Source organism: Anthonomus grandis, chromosome 22 (genome assembly GCF_022605725.1).
Source record: "Anthonomus grandis grandis chromosome 22, icAntGran1.3, whole genome shotgun sequence".
Taxonomy (NCBI): Eukaryota; Metazoa; Arthropoda; class Insecta; order Coleoptera; family Curculionidae; genus Anthonomus; species Anthonomus grandis.
The window spans coordinates 43,166,742-43,193,607 of record NC_065567.1 but is presented as its reverse complement, the minus strand read 5'-3'; the positions used below and the strand labels follow the sequence as shown (position 1 = coordinate 43,193,607).

The window sequence follows — 26,866 nt, the reverse complement described above, 5'->3', positions numbered from 1 at the left end:
GTCGAGTTGAGTCTGGCTACTGGCGTGGAGACGTAAGGTTTGTTCTCACAGCAGTAAGAAACAAGTTTTCGACAAATAAACATGCGCAATAGAGTAAAATGGGTTCGCACAGGAACTTCTGATCGGTTTCAAATCAAAAGTTTGATGTTCTTACACAAATTTCTGATCGTCATCTGATAGTCAGACTTGTTTTCGGATTTATTTCAAGCAAAGTATCAGAGAATTCGTGTAGCCAGTCAATGCCGATCTTCAGAATATGAACATAACCTCTAAATTGTTGTTTGTATTTTGTCGTTTTGTATACTCCTTGATATTCGTTTTGAAAATTGTATTTTAAATTGTTGAATTAGTCTAAAAATAAACATTAAGGAAATAAGTGATTTTGAATCGTCGGAAGAATCTGATCAGAATTTTGTTGATTCCGACACAGACTTTTAAAGAAGATTTAATTGAAGAACGGATAAAGCCCAAAAATCAAAACTATTTTGATGAAACCGTGTCCCAATTTAATAGAATAGAATTTCTGGACTATTTTAGAGTAAATCTTGAAGTAGCAAATAATCACACAACCTTAAACTATATTAATAATATACAACTATTTCAAGGTTGTAGTATAATTTTTCTTTGTTTATGTTTGATTTATTTTCCCATTTCCCACTGGCATTAAAAAGTGAGGTTATTTTTCTTCTCCACTCAACCCGTATTTGATGTTCGCACAGACGGTTTCAAATCGATCAGAAGTTGTAATATTTTACGCATGCTCATCAAGAATGGTTTGGAAACAGTTTCAAACTTGTAAGAAATTTGAAGTGAGAACAAACCTGTAGAAGCCCGGTCGTGCAATCAGGCATCAGCGAAATTGCCGACTCAGGCTGCCGGAAACCAGCCGATTAGAATATCGCTGCTTTCATAGACCTGTCAGCGGTATACGACACTGTCTCGCGACAAGGAGTTATATATAATTTAATGTAAACTATCCCATGCAGAAAAATAGCTAATGTTATCAATGCCAGGCGATGCAAAAAAAAATTTCAAATCAAAAAAATTAAATTAAATAATGGCCTTCCATAAGGATCGATGCTTGCTCCCCTGTTCTTTAGTCATTACATAGCAGACATGCCCCGAATTATATCAAAGACGTTTGGCTACGAGTTTGAAATAACTGAGCAAATTCTAACAAATAATTGCAACTCAGTGCCGCAAAGACGAAAGTGTCGTGCTGTCACCTAAACAACAGGATGGCCAACTACTAACTAAAAATCAACTTTGAGAACAGCCTTCTCAATCGCAATATGCATTCAAAATATTTTGGGTGTCATACTCGACAGAACGCTAAGCTTCAAAGAATTCATTATTTAAACAGCTACAAAACTCAGAACCCGAACTATTATCCTGCAAAAGCTATGCGGCCCCACACTCAGATCGACAGCGCTGGGTGTAGCTCATCGCGGAGTACGGTGCACCGGTGTGGATCAACAGCTTACACTAAACGTGTTAAAGCCCAACTCGATCAAGCTAAGGTGTACAATATCAGGCACAATCAAGGCCACGCCCACTTATTGGCTACCCGCACTGAGTCACATAGCTCCTGCACGAATTCGCTGAGAATATCTATGATCACAGAGTATGGAAATAAACACCGAGCCTGTGCTCTCCTCCCACGTTAGAATAACTGGCAGAACCATAAATAAACCTCACGAAAACCCCTTTCTAAAAACGGCAGGGACTCTAACTCGAAGAAAACTTCAACATTGGTTGAGCGGTTGAAAGAAGACTGTGAGAAAACGGCCACACCTGCCAACCGGGATATGCCATGCGTTACAAGCAAGCCAGCAAATTTTAATTAACCAAGACGAGTCTAGACCATACTTAATAGAATAAGGATGAAGATAATAGAATTGCGGCAGTTACTCCGGCTCACTTTTTAGGTGGGGAAAAATACCTTCCGTAAATTGTGATTGCGGTGCTGAAAGGCAGACTATTAAACACCTGGTGGTGGACTGTCTAATTAATTCCGACAGTGGCAATACATCCGATTTCCTGATTGCGAAAAGAGAGTAAATAGAATATATTCGTAACCTTAGTGTTTGTAAAATGTTGTTATTTTTGATATATGTATACTTACCTGTGATGTAGCCAAAATAAATAAATAAATAAATACATTTGATCAGATTACTGTAAACAAATGTTGCTTTTAATGACTAAGTAGAATCCTAACTTACAAACATATTCTGGCTGTCGTAAGAATGAATTTAGTCAATTTACGGCCGATCAATGTTGTAATCAGCGACTTACATTATCATGCTAATGTTGCTCACAATCCTAAAATTATATAATTATTTTTCCTATTCTGATACTGTCAAAGATAAACAGTCGTAGAAAAAGTGAGTAAAGACTTACTACTCAACGATAGAATTCAAGCATATTCTAAAAAATATATATATGAAAGAAAGAAAGAAAGAAAATGTGCTATATTACGTAAGAATAATCTTGTGTACAAGCATCCTACAAGCTAAAAAAACAAAACACAAATACAATTTCAAAAATTGACAAAACAATGAACAAAATTAAACACAAGAAGACAAAACTTTTTGAACATACTTAAATCAATTACTAAATAAAGGTAAACTTGTTGACAAAACTAGAGAAGAAAAAAGGAAAAAAAGAAAACTTTCCAACATGTCCAAGGTTAAAACCTATCATTAAAAAAGTCATCCAGGTTATAATATGCCTTAGCCAATAAAAGCGACTTTAATTCTCTTTTAAATTTCTTAACATCCGATATATGTCTAACACACAGAGGAACATGATTGTAAATTTTTTTACTTATGTAAATTAATGAGTTTTTGGTAAGGGAAGACGTAGGAATAGGTAGGGGAACATCATTTACACGACGAGTCAAATGGCCAGTGTCAGAGGGTAGTTTGGGAATTTTGTGAATAAGAGCAGCTGTTTCTAAGATAAAGAGTGAAAAAACAGTTAGGATTTTTTCAGAAATGAAGAGGGGTTTGCAAGAATCTCTTAACTTAGCAGAACACAGGTATCTAACTGCTTTTTTTTGAATAACAAAGATAATGTTAAGTAGCCCCTTATTGGTTAAACCCCAAAAAGGCAAGCCATACCGAATATGAGATTCAATAAGTGAAAAATACACTGAACGTGCAACCACCCCTCCCAGCTCTTGTTTTGCCATTCTTACTGCGAAACATCCAGAAGATAATTTCCCAGCTAAATGTAAAATATGATCTTCAAACCGAAGGCGATCATCAATGGTAATTCCTAGGAACTTACAGCACTCTTTATTCTGCAAGAGGGAATTTTCGTCAAACATCAGACCCTGAACATCGCACTTAAACCCCATAATAGACGTCTTTCTTACATTAAACACGAGCCTGTTAGAAGCACACCACCCTGATAAAATCTGAAGGTCTTCAAGGATACAAGTCTTAAAATAATCAGAATTTTTATGGCTCCATAGTACGGTGGTATCATCAGCAAACTGAACCACCTTACCCTGCAGTTTCAATGAACTCAAGTCATCCACATACAGTAAAAATAACAGTGGTCCCAACACTGAACCCTGGGGAACGCCGCATTTTAGGGATCTAGAAGCAGACAAACGCCCAGACACTGAAACCTTCTGAGTACGATTTGATGAAAATATTTGTCACCAGTGGAGAATTAAGACAAGACCAAAAGCGTTGAATATGCAGAGGTTATAGAAGAATCTCTCAAAGAACCATGGTTTAATAAGGTCCAACTCAACCGGAAACAGACATGGACAACAACATGACAACCATGGACAGGATCAGATCATTGCAACTCCGTTACAGAGAATCAGAGTCAAACAAGACAATCAATATTGCAGCGGACATGTAAGACAAAACTCAGATCATAAGTTGAAAATTAAATGCTGTGTTCCTGACAGAAGTGTTTCTTTCGGGCGAATTCCATATTATTTATTATTCCATATTATATATATATATATATATATATATATATATATATATATATAATGCTGATATGAATATACTATAGTGGGATAGCCTCTGCTCTGCAAATAAAATCAACGAATTCAAAAATATTTACGAAAATAATATGGAATTCGCCCGAAAGAAACACTTCTGTCAGGAACACAGCATTTAATTTTCAACTTATGATCTGAGTTTTGTCTTACATGTCCGCTGCAATATTGATTGTCTTGTTTGACTCTGATTCTCTGTAACGGAGTTGCAATGATCTGATCCTGTCCATGGTTGTCATGTTGTTGTCCATGTCTGTTTCCGGTTGAGTTGGACCTTATTAAACCATGGTTCTTTGAGAGATTCTTCTATAACCTCTGCATATTCAACGCTTTTGGTCTTGTCTTAATTCTATATATATATATATATATATATATATATATATATATTTATATATATATATATATAGTATATATATAGTATATATACAGGGTGTTCATTTGAAAACTTCCCACCACGGATTTATCGAAAACTACTGTTTAAAAAAAAAACGCCGGAATACATCAAAAGGTTTGTCAAGGGGGACAACTTTCTAACTTAACCTAAAATTACTTCACCCTCTGCCCCCCAGGGTCATCCCCTTAAAAATTTTAAATGGCAAGGGGTATCGAGTAATAGCTTGTTTAAAAGGTCTTTCGAAGTCTTTTATTTTGACGTTTGATTTTTTTAAATCGGTCGATTCGTTTTCGAGAAAATTAGAAAAATCTTTGTTTATCTTAATTTGTGCAGATAGAAAACAAAAACATGAAAATATCAGTTTTTATTTCAATAAGTGTTCAAAATGTTGCCCGTTTTTGGCCAAACAATGATATAGGCGATGTTCAAATTCCTGACGGACATTTTCAAAAACATGTTGTGAGATATCATGGCTGCTGTCGATGATGCGTTAACGAAGTTCATCCAAACTTTCAGGTTGGGGAGTAAACACAATAGATTTCAAATGACCTCATAGAAAACAGTCTAACGGCGTTATATCAGGAGATCTAGCAGGCCATTCTATAGGCCCCCTTCGCCCTATCCATTTATCTGGAAACTCGTCGTCTGAAATATATTACCAGCAAGACGGCGCTCCTCCTCACTATGTTCTTCCGTTCGGCAATGGCAGCACGATAAAATCAATTTTTTTTTGGATCCATATTTATTGCGGTATGAAAGACTCTGAAACGGTTTGCAAGAATCCCAAAAGCGTTCTCCACGTCTTGCTCTGCTCAAACGATAGTTAAAAATTCGCTGCTCTGGAGATAAATTTTTTTGAGGGTATGATTTCAATATATTTTCGTTCAATACAAACGCATCATCTGCTACAAATACAAAATTTAAATTTTCCGTTTTATTTTGGTTATCTGGCAAGTTTAATGATTTATTCAATAGTTTGTCATGAAAATCGGTGCACTCGAAGACACCACCATCCGATACTCTACCATTGCAACCAACGTTTACATAAACAAATTTATAGTTAGCATTTACAAGGGCCATCAGAACAATACTAAAATATTCCTTATAGTTGAAATAGTACAAACCCACTGTTTCTGGGTTTAACTATACGAATACGTCTCTGGAATAATTTTTTCCAACGCTTAGGGCGAAATAATTGCAGTAAATTTGAGATCTTCCATGCTGCGGCCTGTTGCTAAATATCTTAGAGTCACTAACAATCTTTCTTCAGCGCTGATTGCTTGTCGCATTATTGTGTCTTTTTTTGTAATATACGGCTTAACCAAATTTAATAAGTATTGAAAACAGTCATTGTCCATTCTAAGGTAATTTTTTAAATCACTGTCGCTTGTTTGCCGCAGTTCTCGTATAAGTTCAAAATGTGATAAGGAACTACGTTTTTTTAACCACTCCTTCACCCACATTTTCTTTTTTGTCCTTTTCTTTCGTTTTTGTGACAATATAATGACAATAGCTGCAGCGTATTCTTGTGATAGGTCGTCGATCATTAACTGAATGTGTGTACTGAATTTGAACCAAACGTCCGGCAAATATCGCATCGGATAGAAAACTGTCGACAGAAATCCTAGCAACAAACTGTACGTGTGTAGAGAGCGACGATAATAGCCGGACAGGCAGGCCGGACCGTCCAAGGACTGCCGGCCGCCTGAACGTGAATAGGTACCTTTAGCTTTAGTACGTACTGCTCGAGGCAAGTAGGTTAAAATATTGTTATTTCGACGTTGTAGGCCAAATTTTTGTGATAATATTGTAACGAAATTCGGGAACACACTTTTATTGTCAACGTCAAAAACACTAACCTAACTCGCCTTGACTGTCGTTTAATTGTTTCCAAGGTAAAAACTGACTAAACAATTAAAACTGAATGAATTGTCACGAAGCGCGTCCTTTTTAAAACCCGATGGAACAGTTTCGAAATATTTAGAATTATCTTCATTGTTTTTGCCCAAAGAGACCAATAATTTTAGGAGAATACTGACAGTCAAAGCAAGCAAGTATACAAATTCTAGAAAATTAGAACTAAAGGGATTTACAATAATATAATCTAAATAACCTAAATTGGGGCCAAAATGGGGCTCTCGAACAAGATGAACTACTCAAAAACTAAACACTATAGACAAAAATAATAAACCAAACGTAAGTAGAACCCTAAAGAAACCCTACGAATCAACTTTAACTACAGAATACTAATAAAATTGTACAAAAACTAGGAGAATAATTAACGTATTTACATTTTCATAATAATGTTATAATGCGACTATTGTACATATTTACTTTTTCTGATGTATAATTCTCAAATATTTTGTTGTGCAATTTATTACCCGTAATAGTCTTTCCTACCTAGTACTGTAGATCTGACCCCCCTTTTTTTTAGCCTTTTTTATTTAAATTTTTTTCCTTCGGAGCACTATGACCCGATGTGGTCTAATTATTATTCAATATATTATATCTTAAATATTTGTAGTCCATAGCTTTACAAAAAAATTATGATTATTGCGGCATTAGTGAGATAAACAATATTCCAGATATTTTATGTGTAGGTAGAAAATATACTCGTTTATCAGCCGCTGCCGATTCACTCATGTGTATAATTCTTTATATTGCAAAGCGACCAATTTATTATCTGTGATATGTGTTTTGTATGGAATTAGTTTATAGGATAAATAAACCTTTCCAGAACCATAGGTATGTATGCACATATATAAGCAAACTAATCATTGTTATTCTAAAAATTATTCACCCTTTTATATTATTAACAATTATATCACCCATGTTATTTAAAAGTCGTACACATAGCATCGCTATGCATGTTTTGTTTTAATCGTTGCAAATCGCGAAACTTTACAGAATCCAGCTGGATTAACTATTACAGGTCTGTAGCTACTATGATATTTTATTTTATTCTAATTACCTTAACTAGTGAATTAAAATTACAAAATAAAAGTAAAACAGTTTAAAAATTACAGAAAACATGTTACTAAAACTGATACATTGTCTAATCGTTGCGATCAGATCTTGAAGCCACAACATTTGTAATTTTCATCTTCATTGTTAGGCATCACCGGTGACAACGCGAAGTGCTCCTTCCTAATCCTTCTGAGGTTTCGGAAGCTCGCGCTATTCAGCAAAAAGAGTAAGGTGTCCACGCATTTTAAACTTAGTCAGGTCATTTATGAAGGCCAAGTATAATAGTGACCAAAAACAAATCCCCGTAGACTCCATACACCACAAGTGCGCGGCAGAAGATATACACACCACGATATATACATATACATATACATATGTATCTGCGTTCAATGAGATAAAACTCAAAAACTCTCAACTTTTTCTCCTATTAAAAAAGTTAATTATAGCATCGCAGGTGCTTTTACTGAAAAAGAACCTGTTCCCTTAAAAGGCGTTCCTGAAAACCTTTTGGGTAACTTTAGGCATGGATAAAATATGCCGGATTGGAAGGTAATACTTATGGAAGATTTGGAACCAATGAAAGAATCAAATGCTTGTTCAACTTTTACCCTTTCAATACGACTACGAAAAGCATTGATTATGTTTTGAGATGATCAACCGACGTGAATTAATCCAAACATCTCTTAGTCCAAAAGTTTACTAGTTTAAGTTTGCGAGATACAAGGTGTCAGTTACAATTTTATTTCCTATTTTTCCTTATTACAGAATTTCAGATTTTACATAAAACTCGGTATAGGAAGGTTTTATAGTATATATGATAAACCATGCTGTGTTAATTTTTATGGCCAAACTTCTAGAGAGCCCCACTTATAGCACTACGTCGGTATCATTAATTTTTTTGTGCTATCCTGTATGCAACAATCTTATTTTCTCGTATTTCCACAACAGAAAAGGTCCACGTGTGTGTCTAAAGTTAATAGTTTTTGAGATATTTGTTTTTAAAAGTTCCAATGTCATACCATGTTATTTATGTCAAGAGGGTCAGATGTTAAAATTATAGATTCCCACTCTGTTTTTTGGCATTGAAATACAGAACTATTAAAATTCCCCTTACTAAAAACCTTCATTTGTTTTACTATATTTTTTATCTTTTTCATTTTTAATGCTGCCTATGCAATTATAGCTTCATGATCTGATAAGCCCAAAGACACTGCAGCTTAACACTTGCGTTTCGCATAAAAATAATCAATAACTCGGCAAAAATAATCAAAGTGCTTCAAGTTACAGTAATGCGGGTGGCATTACTAATGAGATGTTTAAAACTAAGAGCCTTGAACAGATGTATTAGTATGCGTATGCCTGGAATTCTCATCAAAATAATCTATACAGCGTGTCCTAAAAATCAATGATAAGCCGAAAACGGGCAATAGACCAGGCGCGAAAAAATTATAGGCATTCATAGAAAACGAAAAAAATTGACATCCGCTGTTGATCTTTTTAGTTCTGCGGTTACAAATTTTTTAATTTCTTAACAATTTTTTTAATGTTACCCTGAATAACCTTTCGATAAGTTACAAAACTAAATTCAAAAACAACTGTTCACATTTTTAAGAAATAATTAGATTTTTTCCCAACTTGTGTTGAAAATTGTGCCTTTTGACCATCATTTCCCAACTTTAACTGTCCTGAAAGAAAATTACCGTAAACTGGGGCTACTTGCACACGTTTTCAGCATATTTCCCAATGTACCCCCGTACATTATAACTTTACAACTTTGCAAAAATTACATTGTACCGACCTATTTAAGCTACTCATGGCTGGTATAAAAATTAGAAGAATGCAGCCATTGGTCCCAAAAAAAATTTGTTTGTGGGGTGTGCAAGTTACCCCACGGTTGGGGCAACTTGCACATTCATGTTACCCCTTATTCATATGAAAAAAAAACCTATAACAAGGGCCACCGTTACAACCAATTAAAAATCAATATTTTTAAAGAAAAAATAATATATTGTCAAAATATATGAAACTTAAAAACAAATTCTGTACCTATAAATGCTTACAAATATTATTAAGAAGTTATTAAAAAATAAACAAACTTTATCTAGCAAAACTTTGGTAAAATAAAGCACATTCTTTGAAAAAATCACAAGTGTAACAAAAACAAAACATTCGCTAATTATTATTGTCAACTAGGAAGTCCTTGTCGGCATCACTGTCATCGACTGGAGATTCATTGTCTTCCGAATCCTCACACCATTCGCATTCAAAATAAGGGTCTTTGCTATTATAGGGTCAACAAATCCAAGCTCGACACTTCGTGCATTGTATCCAATCAATTGCGCCTCTGTAGTCTTTCTAATTAATCTTGCAGATACCACACTGGGAGTTATTAGTCTTTCTTTCTTTCTTGCTTTTCCTCGTAGGGAGTTGCTGAGTGCATGGCAAAACGCTAGATGAAGAGGGTCCTGGTTCTTCGGCTGTAGTTCGAAATTCCTCAGGAACGGTTAGAGGATAGAAATATTAGGGTCTGTAACAGTGCGAGACGCATCACTTCCAGGTTCGACTTTTTTCCCCTTTTGCGTTTTTTCTCAACCCCTGTTCCACGGTGCTCTTTTAACAAATCAACCAAGCTGTTGTCTAAGACTTTCGATGTCTGCATCTTCTAGTCCACCAGGAATGCGCTTCAAAACTTCGTCGGGATTTACAGGATGGAAACCAGTTGCTCTAAATCCTGATTTGAGATTCTCTGCTACATTTTGACTTACCCCTTTCCACAATCTGTCCAGTAGGTTCGGAAATTGTTCTTTCGGGATACAGCCTTGGAACCGTGACTTCTTTCTCCACTGATCGAGAATTTCTCTCCATTTTCTTTTCATAGGCGCAAATACGGCCACATCAAGGGACTGCATTAAATGCGTGGCTTTGGCTAGGAAGGGAGTTATGTAGATGTTATTTGTACCATATGGCTTGCCAGGTTGTCACCAACGAGAATTATCTGGTCGTTATTTTCTCTGGCGGATTCGACGTGAGGCAAGAAAAGCTGGAAGAACCACATTTCGAATAAGTTCATGTCGAACCATCCGCTCGCACTGCTCGCATATTTTGTTCTTCGTGGTCCACCTTGCGTCCAGTTGTCCTAAAGATTCAAAGCTTTATATACAACCATTAGTGGTAAAAGGTCTCCATTGGCATTTCCACAAACTATTAAACTGATCGTAGCCTGGAAATGCTCCTAAACTCTTTCCACTCTCTTCGTGTTCCTTGGCACTACCACCTTCCTGGACCCAGGATCATCTGTAACGTTGGTTTCATCATAGTTATACAAATTTGAGTTTTTCACTTCTCTAATTGCTAAGTCAATATTATTAAAGAAATGTAAAACTTCATTACGATCCACTGATGCTCTGGATCTCTTTATGTTTGAAGCCATTCTAACGCTTAAACGGTTCCTTTTTATAAATAATTGTAAGAAATCAGGTCCAGGGAAGTTATTTTTGAATATTCAAACATTTTTTCCTTGTTTGTCCAAGAATTTTTTTATTACGTCACGAATATCAACTTTTGTGAGAGGAAATTCCCAATTTGCTACAACACCCAATGTCTTTGAAATGAGAGCCTCTTCTTGATCACTTAAAACCTTTGGACGACCAACTGATTTCAAGTGTGCACCAAGAAGTCTTCGACCTAACGTAGTCCGTTCTACTTTGAAAGTTTCGGCTGCTACATTCCTCGACATACCCGCATTTACTGCATCTACCTCTTGGCGCAAGGCGTTCTCTGAGTAATTCCGGTAATTTCTTGCTCCCGAAGTTTTTTTGTACGTACGAACCATTGTTAAACTTTATTTACCTGTATCAACAGAAAGCCGGCGATAAAACACAAAATAACATAACCTAAAAAAAAAGTAAAGAAAAATACACATGGTGTGCAAGTTACCCCGGGGTGGGCAAGTAGCCCCACATTACGATACTTCACTGTTTGGCAATAACTTGGCAAGTTATTGCCAAACAGTGAAGTACCGAAGGTAGTGAAGTAGAAGAAAAGTTGGCGTATCTAATCTAGATTTCAAAATGGTAAGATAGGCCCGCCTCTGGACCTCGTTGTGCAATTCGAGGCAGTGAGGACTGCGTACAGGCTATCCGTCCTCGGCAAACTACGTGCTCGCGAGACCGGTCACGGAAAAATCTGGTCACGTGCCATATTGTCCAGATGTGTCAGTGACTGCATGGCTCCAGTGACAGTCGATGCGAGGGATTCGTGACGCACATTGCAGGCAGAGAGGAGTGGCAGCATTTCAACAGACCTGTATTGCTAAACAGGGGAACCATCAGATGGCTCCAGAATGAATAACAGAGCTGGATCAGGGCTTTGTGGTGGTATCCCACATACCAGTAGGGCATACTCAATAGCAATCCTTTCATAGTGACTTCTCAGGTTATATTGATGCATCAAATCCTTCTGCTTTCTCTGCGGACCATAACTTGCCACACATACTGAGTTAGTCTGCCTTGCTATTAAGCCAATAGAACCTTTTCCTTACTTTTCCCATGGTCTTTGTTACTCCAAGATGTCCTCGTGACACACCGGTATGGATTTCCTCTAGCAACTCCGAAATACGACATTTAGGCACAACGATTTACCTTCTTTCCTCTTTACCGTCATGGTCGACCATCTTCCAAAATAAAAGAGTTCCACTGTGCCTAATATGACATGAAAAATTGTTGGCAACTTCTTCCCTTTCTTTGTCTAGGTTAGGACTATCTGGATATTGATGTGTATCTTCCTCTTCGTCTTATAAGATCGCAATTTTGCAAGAGAATCAGCTGGTTTTTTGGGGCTTACAATATTATGTTGTTGAGATATTGGATCTGTCCGGTTTATTTGTTGTTCAAAGGATCTTTTAACTTTTCATTCACTATTCCTTTCACAGTATGTGTCATTTTAACATTAACCTACTTAACTTTTTCGTCCAAATAAATAGTTAGTTTTTCATGATCAGATAACCGAACGCATTGGGTTCCACTTTAACTGTACATTTTTCCTTACATTTAGTATCAGTTAGCACATGGCCTAGAAGTTAATATCACCAACTTATTTATTTGGTTAACCTAAATCTTCAATTATCATTTAAAGTTGAAAATCTTGAATTATCATTGAAATTATAATTTTTTACAGATATTTGTACTAAATTAAAGTCGAAGCAATTCTTTAAATATATTCCCCTTCGCCCCTCTGTTCTCTCTAGTTTGTCCAGGGAATAGTCGTGGACGACGCATGAGACGCGAGAGGGGAAAAATTGGAATTTTGGAAATTTTTGGAATTTTGCTGTGTCATTCGCGTGCATCCTTTTTTTATTAATTTGTTTAAATGCATTATAAAATATTAGGTCATATCTAACAAAATATATACAGTGCTTTTCTTTGAAGTCCCCCCCCCCCATTTATTTTTTGAACGGGTCAAAAAAAATGTTTAAAACTTGGCATAAGTAAATTGGTCTATAGATACTATTTTTCACTGTAAACTAGGTAGTTGTAAATTCCAAGATGGCGGCTGGGCGACATATTGAGAAAAATTTTTAAATAGAAAGGGAGGTCGTGTGGTACCTCATTTTAAAGGTCTCAATGAATACTTTATAACCCTGAAATATTAGACCCATATCTTAACTCGTTTCAAAATGGCGGCCTAATAAAAAAGTATTTTTTTTTATTTTAACGTTTTACATTTTTATGATTTTTGAATAGGTAAAAATCAGTGTACGAAAATAAATGCGTCACTATTTTATTTTGACATAAAAACGACAGTTCTAAATGTCAAAATAACACATAAGGGCCATCTTGAATAAATGCATTAAATAGAAATCTTGTGTTACCTCATTTAAAAGGTTTTATTGAGTACTTTTAATATTTATTACATGGACTCGGTGGACTCCGTTTTGACCTGTCTAAAAGTAACAGCCAAAAAAATACACTGTTGCGATTTTATTAACGTTTTTAATAATAATATACAAATAATTTATAATTTTTGAATTTTGGATTTAAAGATTAACTTTTTGGTTTCTAAAGACTTACTGAACCGCCCTCGGAATTACTCTTGTAAATTACTATACAAGAGTAATTTACCGGTTAAGGAAAAATATCTTAAAATTTTTTTTCGAGTTTTTTCAATAGCTATTTGGTTTTTGGAATGTCTAAATAATGTTCAATAACCTTTAACGTGAAATGTGACATACGACATTTCATTATTTTTTTTTAAAGATAAATAGATTTTATTCTTATATATATTCTATTATTTCTTGACCTTCTTTCAGCCTATTCTACAATTTTAAAATTCAAATATTATTCTAGCAGTCGATCATAATATGATGTAAATTGTAAAGGCTCGGTTGTTATGGTAGATGAGCCTTGTCGTTTGCGATGCTATTTTTTTATAATCCGAAGTATGCCATTGTCAAAAAAGGTGAAAGCTGTCCTAGTTTTTGAAAATCTCTACTACAATTTAAAATTTTGAAAAAGTAAAAAAAAGTTTAAATTGAGTTTTTTCCACAGAACACGGATATATTTTATTATTTATGGATCTGTTTTATTGTATTCTTTTAGAATTTTGAGAAATGATAAAGGTGGAATGTGCAATTGTGCATAGAATGTGCATTTCCTGACATCGATATGGTAAAGCACCGATGTTTTTAATGCATCGATGTTACCTTTTTATGTCACCATCGATGTTTCATTGCGATGTCTCAGCACTAGTCCATACAAATGGCGGCCATGGTCATTAGACAGTCGGCGCAGGTCTTGGCCAATTCTACTCTTTCTCTATTTCTATGGCCCAGAATGGCACTTTCACCCCGAAATTGCGTCGTGTAGATCGTTATTATCGCTTATTAGTCATTTGAAAACGTAAATTTCTTGGGTATTTTAATTAAAACTTTAATTTAACAAATAGACTATTGATAGTATAAAACTATGAAACTAACAATAATATCTAGATATTTTTAGCAAAATTAGTCCTATTCGAGAATATACATGAATTCGACTCAAGTTGACTGCGAACCAATGAAAAATACAGAAGTTTGATGGAATCAATACTGCTGAAATCATGCGTGTGCCTCTTAATAAAACCCAACATTTTGTAAGCCTTATTACACAGGTTTTCAATATTTTTTGAAGAAGTTAGTCTGCAATCAAAAAGCACCCCAAGATCACGTATCTCTGATACCTTCCCAATAAGTGAACTCATTAGATGGTACTGATGAAATGGTGGACTAAAACCCCTGGTAAATTGAATATATTTGCATTTTTTAGAATTTAAGACCATCTATTGTTCTTGCACCATAATTCAAATTTGTGAAGATCAGAACAAAGTTCATGATGTGCCAAGTTACTGTCTATAATTCTAAAAATCTTAACATCATCAGCAAAAAGCAACACATTACAATAATCAAAACAATGAACAACATCATTAATAAAAAGATTAAATAAAAAATGAACTCCTTGGTATTTTAAATGAAGGTTGTCTTTTCTACATAGACGATATAATAGTTTACTCTTCCAACATTCACGATCATATTAATCGACTAACTGATGTTTTCAAACGCCTAAGAAAATCTAATCTTAAGATACAACAAGACAAGTGCGAATTCCTCAGAAAGGAAGTAGCTTACCTTGGGCACTTGATAACATAAGATGGAGTAAAATCCAATGCTGAAAAAATTAAATGCATTAAAAATTTTCTAGAATTAAAATCTCCAAAAGACATCAAATCCTTCTTTGGACTCACTGGTTATTATCGGAGTTTTATCACAAACTTTGCTAAAATTTCCAAACCACTAACGAGATTACTCCAAAAGGATGTACCTTTTGACTTTATTACAGATTGTAAACATGCTTTTGACGAGTTGAAAAATGCATTAATTTCAGACCCCATTTTAATATACCCAAATTTTGATGAACCATTTCTTCTAACCACAGATACTAGTGCATATGCAATAGGCGCCGTTCTATCTCAAGGCCCTATCGGCAAAGATTTACCGATTGCCTTTGCGTCAAAAAACTTATGTAGTGCTAAAACAAAATATTCCACTATTGAAAGAGGATTTCTTGCAATCGTGTGGGCAGTAAAACAGTTTCGTTCCATATTTATATGGAAGAAAATTTACCCTTGTCACCGACCATCACCTTCTCACGTGACTCTTCTCATTTAAAGATCTAGGAAGCAGATTAGCACGATGGCGTTTAAAGTTAGAAGAATATAATTAAAAAATCATTCACAAACCCGGAAACGTAAATAAAAATGCGAATGCCCTTTCTAAAATCAAAATTAACCATTTTCAAGATTGCTCAAATTTCCAAAAAAAGATTTCAATTTTCACCTCAAATGAAGACGAATCTGATGCAACATTAAGTGCGGATGAAAAATTAGACGAAGTAGTAGTAGGTGAGGGAACAATAACTAAAGAATATAACAATTTTGCCCATCTATACGAAACAACATCTTTAATTGACTACTCCTAAGTCGAAATTTCAAATGAACAACTTTTAGAAAGCACCCACAAAAGAATAGTCACCTTCTTTCGACAAAACAAATTAGAGAAAATTCATCATACATTACATTATTACATTACATTATCTATACAGGACAAAATAAATTTGATATGTCAACAACCTATTACATTGAAAACTGCTTGGAATTACCTATTTTAGATATTTTATCATACGTTTTCGCCGACAAAGATATTAAACTAAAAATTTGCCCAAATATCATTAAACCCCCGACGTCGACGCTGACAAAATTACCCAAATCATAGACCATTACCATCGCGGTAAAACTAACTTACACCGTGGTATAATCGAAACAATACGTCGAATAAAAGAAAAATACAATTGGCCAGGTCTTTCCAAAGACGTTGAAAATCTTATAAAATCATGCGAAACCTGTTAAAAAGTTAAAGCTTGTAGAAAAAACTGAAATAACCCTCTTGTATTAACGGAAACATCCAAAACATGCTTTGGAAGCATTAATATCGATACTTGTGAAAATCCAAATAAAAATTACGCATTAACCATAAGAGACGAGCTCACTAAATTTACACAGGCATATCATTTGAGTGACAAAACTGCAAAAACGGTCATCAACACCCTTTTACTGGTTTTCCAACATTATGGCACTTCCCTAAGGATCCATGCAGACTACGGCCAAGAATTTGACAACAGCCTCATGAAAGATCTTTGCGAAGTTTATGAGATCAAATTAACATTTTCAAGTGTAAGCCACCCTCAATCGAAAGATTCCACGCCTCTTTAGGCGAAATGATTCGAGCTCATCTATCCGAAAATCCAGACGATCATCCTTTCCATATATTACCATATGCTGTTATCTGTTATAACAACACCAAAAATAAAACACACGGGTTCACACCAAATGTACTTATTTTTGGGCATACCTCCTCTAGACCTCCCGAAACTATCTGTAATGAAAAATCTTTAATATCTAAATACGTCCGAGATTTAAGCAACCGAATGCAATATTTTTATAGAGTTGCACGATCCAGAACTGACCATTGTACTAAATCCCCAAACAAATCAAAAATAAATTTTGATAGAATGAAACCCTATCAAGAGTAAATTCTCTTTCAAGCTCTTCGGACTGTTTCCAGTCATCTTCTACCAATATTCTATAATACCCATCAACAATACCATTGGAATTTTCTTTCACGAAGAATCGAAATTCAAAATTTCTAATAGTAAACGGACCCGTCTTGTCTACAAAGACTTAGAACCAACAAAAAATACAATAGAAAATAATGACAAAATATTAAACCACCTGTTAAACACTTTTGATGAAGACGTACGTACCTCGTATGTTAGCCTTTAAGACCGAAGTCCAAACTCACGTTAGTCTCCTTAGGCAAATATCAAACTTCCTAAACCAAAAATACTCTGACATCATGGCTGACATATACAAATACATTTAAAAAAAAAAAATGTTGATTAATAAACGGTATGGGATTTATTTGGACATCTATAACCGGTAATCTCGATGCTTCAGACGGAGAATACGTTAACGAATGGACGGACAAACTAGCCCATGACGAACATGAACTAGAGAACCTTCTAAAACATCAAATGTCAGTAACAACCTCAGTAAGACGGAACTTTAACGTTACTATCCAAAAATTACAAGTTGACGAGGAAACTTTTAATAAAGACATAGAAGAGATTAGGAACTCAATAATGGATATTTCTGATCATCTTAAATACTACTCATCCCAAATTGCAATTTTAAACATTTGTGAATCATTAATGGAGCAATCATTATGATGCAATAACTTTTGCAAGATTAAAAATACTACATAGCTCAATTATTACACCGCAAGACTTAATTGAATCCCTAAAACACATATCACAATCGTTACAAACAAACAACCTTCCATTACCAATTTATACTAGTAGTGTAGCCTAATATCTCGATATAATAGAACTACAAGCATATAACTAGATTCTAAAATAATTTTCGTCCTCAACATATCACTGGTAGATCCTGAAAAATATACGTTGTTTAATTTATATCGAATTCCAATATTAGATAGTCGTACAGGTCTTCACCATATCTTAATGACAACATATAAACATATTGCGCGAAACGATGATTCACTGTTGTATGTAACAATCCGGAACCTAGAAGCCTGCAAATCTCTTGGAGGAAGAACAAAACTTTGTTTTCATATCCTTCCATATCCAATAGACACATATGCCATCTGTGAAAGTCAATTCCTCAAACAACTAATCCATCTACCCAGGACATGCCAAATTTCCGTAGTACTCGCAAAGGATTATAATATCTAAGAAATTAGCGAAAAGCCGTTGCTGACCCTCTTCCTATTACTATCAAATGCAGAAACATAGTAACGAAATCATCAACAACAACACGCTCTTGAAACTCCAACCAGAATGTACCGCCTTTGTTGGCAGCACGAGAATCCATGCTCAGAAGCTGATTGACAACATCACTCATAGCAACCATCCAGTCGTTATACCCTACAGTTGCTGTGACCACCTACCAGAAAAAATACATCTGCCAGACCTGAAGTCACTAAATAAGTTGAACGTAGAGGACCTCAACATTGCACAATATCAGCTAAACCAATATTCTGATGAACTGGATCGACTCATAAAGCAACCTTTCGTTTGCAAACATATAAGCTGGTTTACTATTGTAACGATCGTGTAAAGAACGAAGAAACCTGAGAATAGCAATTGCCACTTCCAGCGATGACTATCATCCTTCACCACCTAGACATCCAAATAGTATCTTTGCTCAACAATGGAAGAAAATTCTTCCCAGAAGATGACCAAGTATTCATATTGGAGATCCCTTGGAGGAACGAGAAGAACTAGAACTCAACCCGAACAAACAGATGTCTTAAAAAGTTGCTGTCACACGTCAACATTTTTCTTAAAGGGGGAGCTATTATCCAATTCTCATGACACCAGTCAGCTCTAACAAAGTCATCTGGTCCTTGGTTCTCATCGGATCATATTACGCCATCCTAAACCCGATAAGGAACTGCAACCTCACAGTCAGCAGAAACCCTGAGACGCAGTCCACCCAGAGCCTGTTCCCACTGAATCGGCATATTCAAGAACTATAAAAGGAGGACAAACCAAAATTATAGTAGCATAAATTAAAAACTCTGGCCTATATTTTTAATTTATCTATAAAAACCAGCGAGTTTCCTATTGCTTTGAAGTATTCTGTAATAACCCCTATATACAAGAGTGGTGACAGAGGAGATATCAGGAACTATCTGCCTATTAGCTTGATTAATGTCATTGCAAAAGTCTTTGAGATAATATTGTTCAATAAAATGTCTGAATTTCTAAAACCTAAAATCTCCAAAATTCAACATGGTATTATAACAGATAAGTCCACAGTAACAAATCTTTCAGAACATATAGCTGAAGCCATATTAAATAAGAACAAATTAAATGTTATTTATACAAACTGTGAGAAGGCATTCGATAAGGTTAAAAATGATCGGCTGCTGAATGAATTGGTTAAATTAGGCATATCTGTCGGACAGGGTACAGCTGGTGAGGATGTGTGTCTGAGAGCTTTGTCCCTACCTCGGGAGTGCCCCAGGGTAGCAATCCAGGGCCTTTATTTTTTATAAGCTTTATTAACTCATTACCCGACTGCCTCTTATGCTAGCTTATTGTTCGCGGATGATTTCAAATTCTTTAAGACCGTTCCATCACGTGAAGACTGCGACAGCCTCCAGTTGGATATTGAGAGTATTAGTGACTGGTTCAACACCTATGGAATGTCATTGAATGTTAATAAATGTTCTGTAGTATCATATAGAAGAAAAATCAATCCAGTAGAGTATAACTATCATATTAGCGGCATTAAATTAAACCGTTCCATTGAAACCAGAGGCTTGGGTGTTGAATATGCGTCACATATCTGGATGCCTATGACAATAACACATATTGATCAAATTGAAAAAGTTCAAAAAAGATTTGCCAGCTATCTCTATGTTAGAAAGCACCATGAATATCCTTATATGATCTCATATACGAGTATGCTTAAGACTTTTATGATGGAATCTCTTTTGGATAGGAGAAAACAACAAGCGGTGATATATTTGTTCTTTATTATAAATAACATTAAATATTGTAACTGTGATCTTATAAACTTCATCAAAATAAATGTACCAAAAGTCAATTTAAGGATTTGGAATCCACACAATTAATTTTGTGTTATTTCTGATAGTGTGTCTCCAATGAATAATGTGATGGCAATTACGAACCAGTTCCTTAATCAAGTTCATGTGGATTTATTTAATATGTCTTCTGCAGATCTAAGGCTGACGCTTAAAAATAGATATAGGTATATATAGATTTATAGATACAGTGGTATCCTATATATTTTTATTACAAACTATGTTATATTTTTATCTATTTTTATTTTGTTTTTCGTTGTATTTTGGGGTTTTAATTTAATTTTTGTTGCTGCCTTTACATGTAATTACTGTCTGTGTTTGTAAAGAGTATCATAAATAAATAAAATAAATAATTAAGGCAATTATTATAGCATTATATTATAACCAGCTGAATGCCCGCGTCGTTGCTCGCGTGGAATTTGAAAATAAAAGAAAAGTTCTACTGAACAACTTCTTTGTAAACAACATTTTTTGTTTTGCCTTCTTGTGCCAGAATTATTAAGTTTTTTGGTGAACTTCTTCTAGAACAGGCTACATAGAATTGTCCATGCGCAAAGCAATCCTGTCTCAAATCAATCCCTGCTGTCTTTGAGTCTTTTTTTTAAACTATTTAGTACTGCAAAAAGGATATTTTAATACCGCTTTTTAAAGTTAAAAATAATTATAGAAAGTTTCCTTATAATTTCCCCCTTTTTTTTCACCTTGCCTCTTTCTGGCCAACATAAAAAATATGGTACGTAATATGTATGTAACAGAAATAATATTATGAAATACCAGTGGTGTTTTTTCTTCATTTTTTTAAATATGGAATCGTTTTTGAAATCATTTATTTCTTAAATAATTGTAGATTTTAACCCCGCTTACCTTAATACACCCCTGGCAGAAAGAAAATTTAAGTCACAATTTATATTTTAAATGCACTACTTAGCTATACATAAAAATATGTAAAAATAACAATTTTAAACGCTATAAGTTTAAAAAGATATTTTCACCCCATTTCACCTCTTCAGGGTGGCGGAATTTTCGAGGATCTGTTGTTTTCATTAAAATGAAACTAAATTGAAGTGTTTTGCAGGGTGGTTTTAACCCCTTTAAAAAAAACAAATAAATGAAAATTATGTGAAAAAATAAAATAAAAATTACGTGTCTCACCGTTTTTTTTTTAAGTACATAGTTTTGAAGCTATGATACATACAGAAAATCCCTTCTTAGTGGACGTGTACATAACCATAGGAATGTTGTCCCCAAATTTCATATTTCTAGGTTTGACCGTTGGGGCTGTACGTTGATTATCAGTCAGGACAAGTCTTTTTATGTATAGAGATTATATATCAAGTCATTTTGCCATTACTTTATGTTCATTTTAATTTAATGTATTTTTATTGTAATTTTTAAAAGTAATAAAAGTGTTTTTTTTCTAAAGTAATTTGTGAAAGAAGTAATCTAACATAAATAATATCTACGCTACAATTTTTTGCAACATTGAATCTCATCAAACTTATTCCTTATTTTCTGTATATTTAAATAAACATAGCTTGTTTTCTACTAGCGTTGATTGAATAATTGATTGAATAATAATAATCCTATTATTCAATCAACGCTACTAGTTTTTTAAATCGGATTCCCTTCTAATTACCAAAACCTGGCTATTTTCATGTTTATGTAATAAAATTGACCCACTAAAAAACCAAAAATAGGGTCAGTTCACCGGTTATCTGGCCATCACTAGTTCTCGGCCTTTTTGTGACTAAAAGCCAAATATTAAGGAAATTTATTGCTATTGGCCTACTCTGAATGATAAAATCGTTTCCCGCATCTTTTTTCTGTCAAAAACGCCGGGGCTTAAGATGACATTGCAAATGACAAGCGCGCGAAAAATCATTTAGTTGTCGACCTTCCAAGCAACAGACCACACGTGTGTGAAAAGTGCAATTTTGCTTAGTGTTGTGAACCAAATAAATAGTAAGTCTCTTACAATTTTTTTGCTTTAGGTGAATGTAATATACATTAGATTATAAGGGAAGGGTTAAAACGTGTAAATTTATTGCTAAAATTTAGCAAAAAATGATTTTAAAATTAAAATATTAAGTGGCCGCGATCCGGTTTAAAAAAAGTTAACTTTTTTAGTTCTCGGCCAGAGGGGCCGAAAATTAGTTTAAAAGATTATTTTTCATTTTTAAATAAAACTGTAAAAAATAAGTGTTATAAGGTTTTTGTTAGTTTTTACATTTAGATTAACAATGCTTCTTTTCTGATATTAGATTGCAGCCTGCAAATTAAATTGAAGATGGTGTTTATTTTAATAATAAAATTATCCTGAAAGATAGGGGCCGAGATCTGGCATTTTTCGGCAATTGTGAATATTGCGGGGGCCGAGAATTAAAATCATTGTAGAGTTAAGTCATTTCGGTTCTCGACCTAAACGCAATTCTAGTTTTGATTCTAACTTTTTTTTCAGTGGCTAGATCGAAGAAAAAAAGAACCACTAATACCAAGGTTATTCGACCCAATCCATCGAAGGTTCGAAGGAAACTGTTTAAGTACAGTGAAGAGAATTTGAAAAATGCACTTTTTGAAATTAGAGAAAACAAAATGCCAATAAGAGAGGCAAGTCGAACATTTGGTGTTCCCAGGGCGATCATCCAAGATAGGATAAAAGGGAGAGTACCAGACGTCCTGCGAAAACCCGGACCAACTCCTCTATTAACTGTTGATGGTGAAGAAAAAATTAAAAATTGGATTGTTAATCTGGCAAAATGCGGTTTCCCTATTACGAAGCAGATGCTTTTTGATACAGTGTCAAAAATTAACGCTGATTCTGGTAAGTGTTTATTTAAGAAAGGTGTACCAAAACAAACGTGGTACTCAAATTTCTTAAAAAGTAATCCCGAGATATCTCTCAGAGAAGCTGAGGGAATAAATAAAGCCAGAGCTGCAGTTACAGAACAAACCGTAAGAAAATGGTTTCATGACCTCAAGGAGTACTTAGAGAGTAATAATTTGTCTTACATAATGAATGATCCAACGAGGATTTTCAATGGTGATGAGTCGGGATTCGCACTGTGTCCATCCAGTGGGAAAGTTTTGGGTCCTAAAGGTTTTCGTAATTTGCTGACTGTTAAACAAGGAAACGAAAAAGAAAACATTACTGTATTAATAACTTTCAACGCTAATGGAAATTTTGCCCCCCCACTTGTTCTATTCCCATATGTAAGACCACCTAGGTCTGTCATTGACAATATGCCCAGTGGATGGGTTTTGGCAAAGTCTGAAAAAGGGTGGATGACATCGGATGTCTTTTTTGAATTTATATGTAACGATTTTAACAATTGGTTAATTAAAGAAGAAATCCAAAGCCTGTAATTCTATTTGTGGATGGGCATAAATCCCACCTTAATATGGCAATAAGTACATGGTGTGACGCAAACCAAATTATTCTATATGCTCTACCTCCCAACACTACGCACATGCTCCAGCCGGCTGATGTTAGCGTGTTTAAGCCAATGAAATCGAGGTGGAAAAAAACTGTTCATAATTGGCAAAGAAAACCAGAAAATCTGAACTGCTCTGTAACCAAAATTAATTTTTGTAGCCTGTTTAACGAAATACTCTCTGAACCAGAGAGATTCGAAACTTCAGTAAAAAATGGTTTCAGAAAATCGGGACTATTTCCATTAAATCCCGATGCCGTAGATTACAGCAAATGTGTGGCTGATAAAGCAGTAGCGATAAATAAAAGTAAAAGAAAATCAATCGAAAATATAACGAAGCGTGACATAACTTCTTGCAAAAAAGTTATTAATAAAATAAAAGACAATTTAACATCCTACGGTATAAATGTAGACGTAGTGTTAAGCGAAATTAACTTACTTGAACCACAATGTTCTTCAACCTCGAAAAAACATAACCAAAATAAGAGTAATAAATCAGAAGCCAGTTTAGAACTATTAATAGATGTAAGTAAAGGTGTTCTTAAGATTGATGACAAAAATCAATCAGATATTATTATTCAAGACAACGACCTTGATACTGACAAATTAATATTTGATCTCAACTCAGATCTCAGTATTCCTGATAAGGATACACACTTTTCTGAAAACGTGGAGATAATTCACATGGAGACTGAATTTTCCGAAAATCAGCAGGTAAATTTTTCATCTTTTGTTGATAATAATTTGAATATTGACAGCGTAAAAATTCAAAATATTATGACCAGCTCTGATATTTCTGAAATTTTAGCGGCTCCTACACGCGGTACAACATTTAATGATGATATTTTTGAAACTGAAGTAGGAAATGTCCCAAACGTCGTATGTGGTAATGAAAATAATACTAATAATCTTGACATAAACAAAAAAGGTAGTTCAAAGATTAAAGAAAAACGGTGCCACGAGGAAAAAGACAAAAGAATACTGTCGGAGAGAAATATCAACGAAAATAAAGGTGAAAACAATAGTTTCCAACAAAATAAATCAGAAGGAAAAATTTCAAAAGAAGATGGGAAGAACCAGAAAAACGAAAAAACTGCTGTTCAAGGTACTGAAAACATTGATAGAATGCATGGTGCATTTTTCGAACATCTAGTATATCCTGAACCAGTTAAACGTAGCAAAAATACAAACCGATCGAAAAATGAAAGAGCACCAAGTGCAATTAGCAGTGACAAATGGAGGGAATATTTAAAAAAAAAAAAGATCAGGTAAAAGAATTTAAAAAGGCTGAAATTGAAAAAAGAAAAGAAGAAAGAAGGAGAATAAAGGAAAGGAAGGAAGAAACAAAAATTGAGAAAAACAATAAGAAACAAAATAAGAGAAAACCGGATTTAGAAGAAACAAAACAAACAAAAACCAAAGAAAAGATACCATGTTATATGTGTGAAGAAACTCTTAATAGTGACACGGAAGAAGATCATAAAAACATTGGTTGTGACTATTGCGCAAAATGGTTTCACAAAAAATGTACGGAATTCTATAATGTTCCCTATAGTGTTGCTGCAGGCAAAGAATACAAGTGTGATGAATGTGATGACGCTTAATAATGCACGTGCAATGAAGTATTTAGGTTTTAAGTTTTCCATATATTTATTATAAGTTTATCTATAACGTACTATATTACTTTGCATTTTAATGTGAATAATTATACTAGAGTATCCTGTTTTGTTGAGACTGATTAGTTTTAATATAATTGCTCATTTTACCTTCAATATTTAAGAATAAGTTGTTTTGTTTGTTTTTAGTTAAAAAGGAATTATTTATCTTTAAAGTCTTTTATTTAAATTAAACTGTTTATTTTTAATAAAACTTGTTTAGAAGTAAAATTTTACACTGATTTTCTTTAATTTAAAGATGGGTAAGTATTTATTAACAAAAACTTTTTAAAAAATGTGTAACCCTACGTAGAAAAATCTAGAATATTATTTAAATAAAATAGGTTTTGGGGTGGCCGAGAACCGATACAAAAATGGCCGAGAACCGTGAGGGGGGGCCAAGAAACAGTGAAATGGCACTTTTTTTAGTTTTATCTCGCTTTACGCTAAATCTTTGAAAAAAAAACTTACACAAATTTTTTAATTGTTAAAAACACTTTGACTAACATTTTGCATTGGGTAAAATTAAAATTCAAAGCCTCCTTCTATGTTTAATTTGGTTACAAAGTCAAAATTTCCGTTAAAAGGCCGAGAACCAGTGAACTGACCCTATTTATAATTATTTTCCTCTCGAAATAATTGTGCCTTTTTCAATAAATCTAGGTTTGTTTAATTTAATCATGATTTAAAAATTTTTCATTTCAAATATAACCCTTTAATTTATATGCCATTTATTTTCCCCTCTCTATTTAGTCTAACCGTTGATTGAATATTTGAAATATTCAATCAACGTTCTAAGTTTCTAGTCTCTAGTCTCTAAATTTCTAGTTAGAACTTCTAACTTAGAATCTAGTTAATCGACACTGGTTCGAGCTTCGCTGCTTTACCGCCATCCCTCTGCAGAAACCTTTTTACCTTAATATGTATGAGATTAGCTAGTTTTAATATGAATTATTAGATGTCATCACATTCTGCCCAATTCTAATATTTATGTTTTTGATTGTATTTAATCATCAAAACTAAGTGTTGGTAAGTTTTTTAAAATTAATTTGTAGTTCCAGTCTTTTAAATTGTTAATTTGACATGTTAATTTTCATTATAAATATATTTTGGAGTCCGATGATGAGTTATCTCTCTTAAAAGATCGGAATTTTCTTTTGTAGAAAAAAGCTCGCTTAAAGTAAATATCTTCCCTATTAACCATTTAACCCAAAATGGACTTCTTCAATAAAAACTGATAAAAGTATTTAAATGTATTTTATTCAACTAAACACATGAAAAAACACTAAATTTGCACAAGGTTAACATAAATCTTGAAACTACTTTCAAACATTGACGTCATTGACTGCAATGTTTTACACAAAAAAAGGTGTCCTGTATTCCGCTAATGAGTCATTCTAAATCCATATGCAGACCTGTACCTTATTTACAGGTCATATTCCAAGCCAGCCATTGTTATAACAAAATCCCCTCCTTATAAAACTTTAGTCTTTATGCTTCTTTATATGTATTATATACCGTCTGGCCATCTGCAACTCCGCTGCATCGCTAACAACGTTGCGATGTTGCAATTTTCACCATTTTTGTTTACATCCTTCAATAGGGGACCTCGTAGGTTAATTTTAACCATGGCAACGCCGTCTCGCTACCCCCGATTTATATTCCCCAGTCGTT

The 26,866-nt window shown here is 34.2% G+C and overlaps 2 protein-coding genes across 2 annotated transcripts in view; one reads left to right on the top strand and one right to left on the bottom strand.

Annotated features, from left to right (window-relative positions):
* Positions 1 to 26,866, bottom strand: part of LOC126748327 (uncharacterized) — a 410,960-nt gene that overhangs the window by 260,396 nt on the left and 123,698 nt on the right. The gene's annotated exons all lie outside the window — the stretch shown is intronic.
* Positions 7,031 to 26,866, top strand: part of LOC126748328 (uncharacterized) — a 154,209-nt gene continuing 134,373 nt past the window's right edge. Inside the window, exon 1 of the mRNA XM_050457480.1 lies at positions 7,031 to 7,163. The gene's annotated coding sequence lies outside the window, so the exon portion shown is untranslated. The remainder of the gene's footprint in view (positions 7,164 to 26,866) is intronic.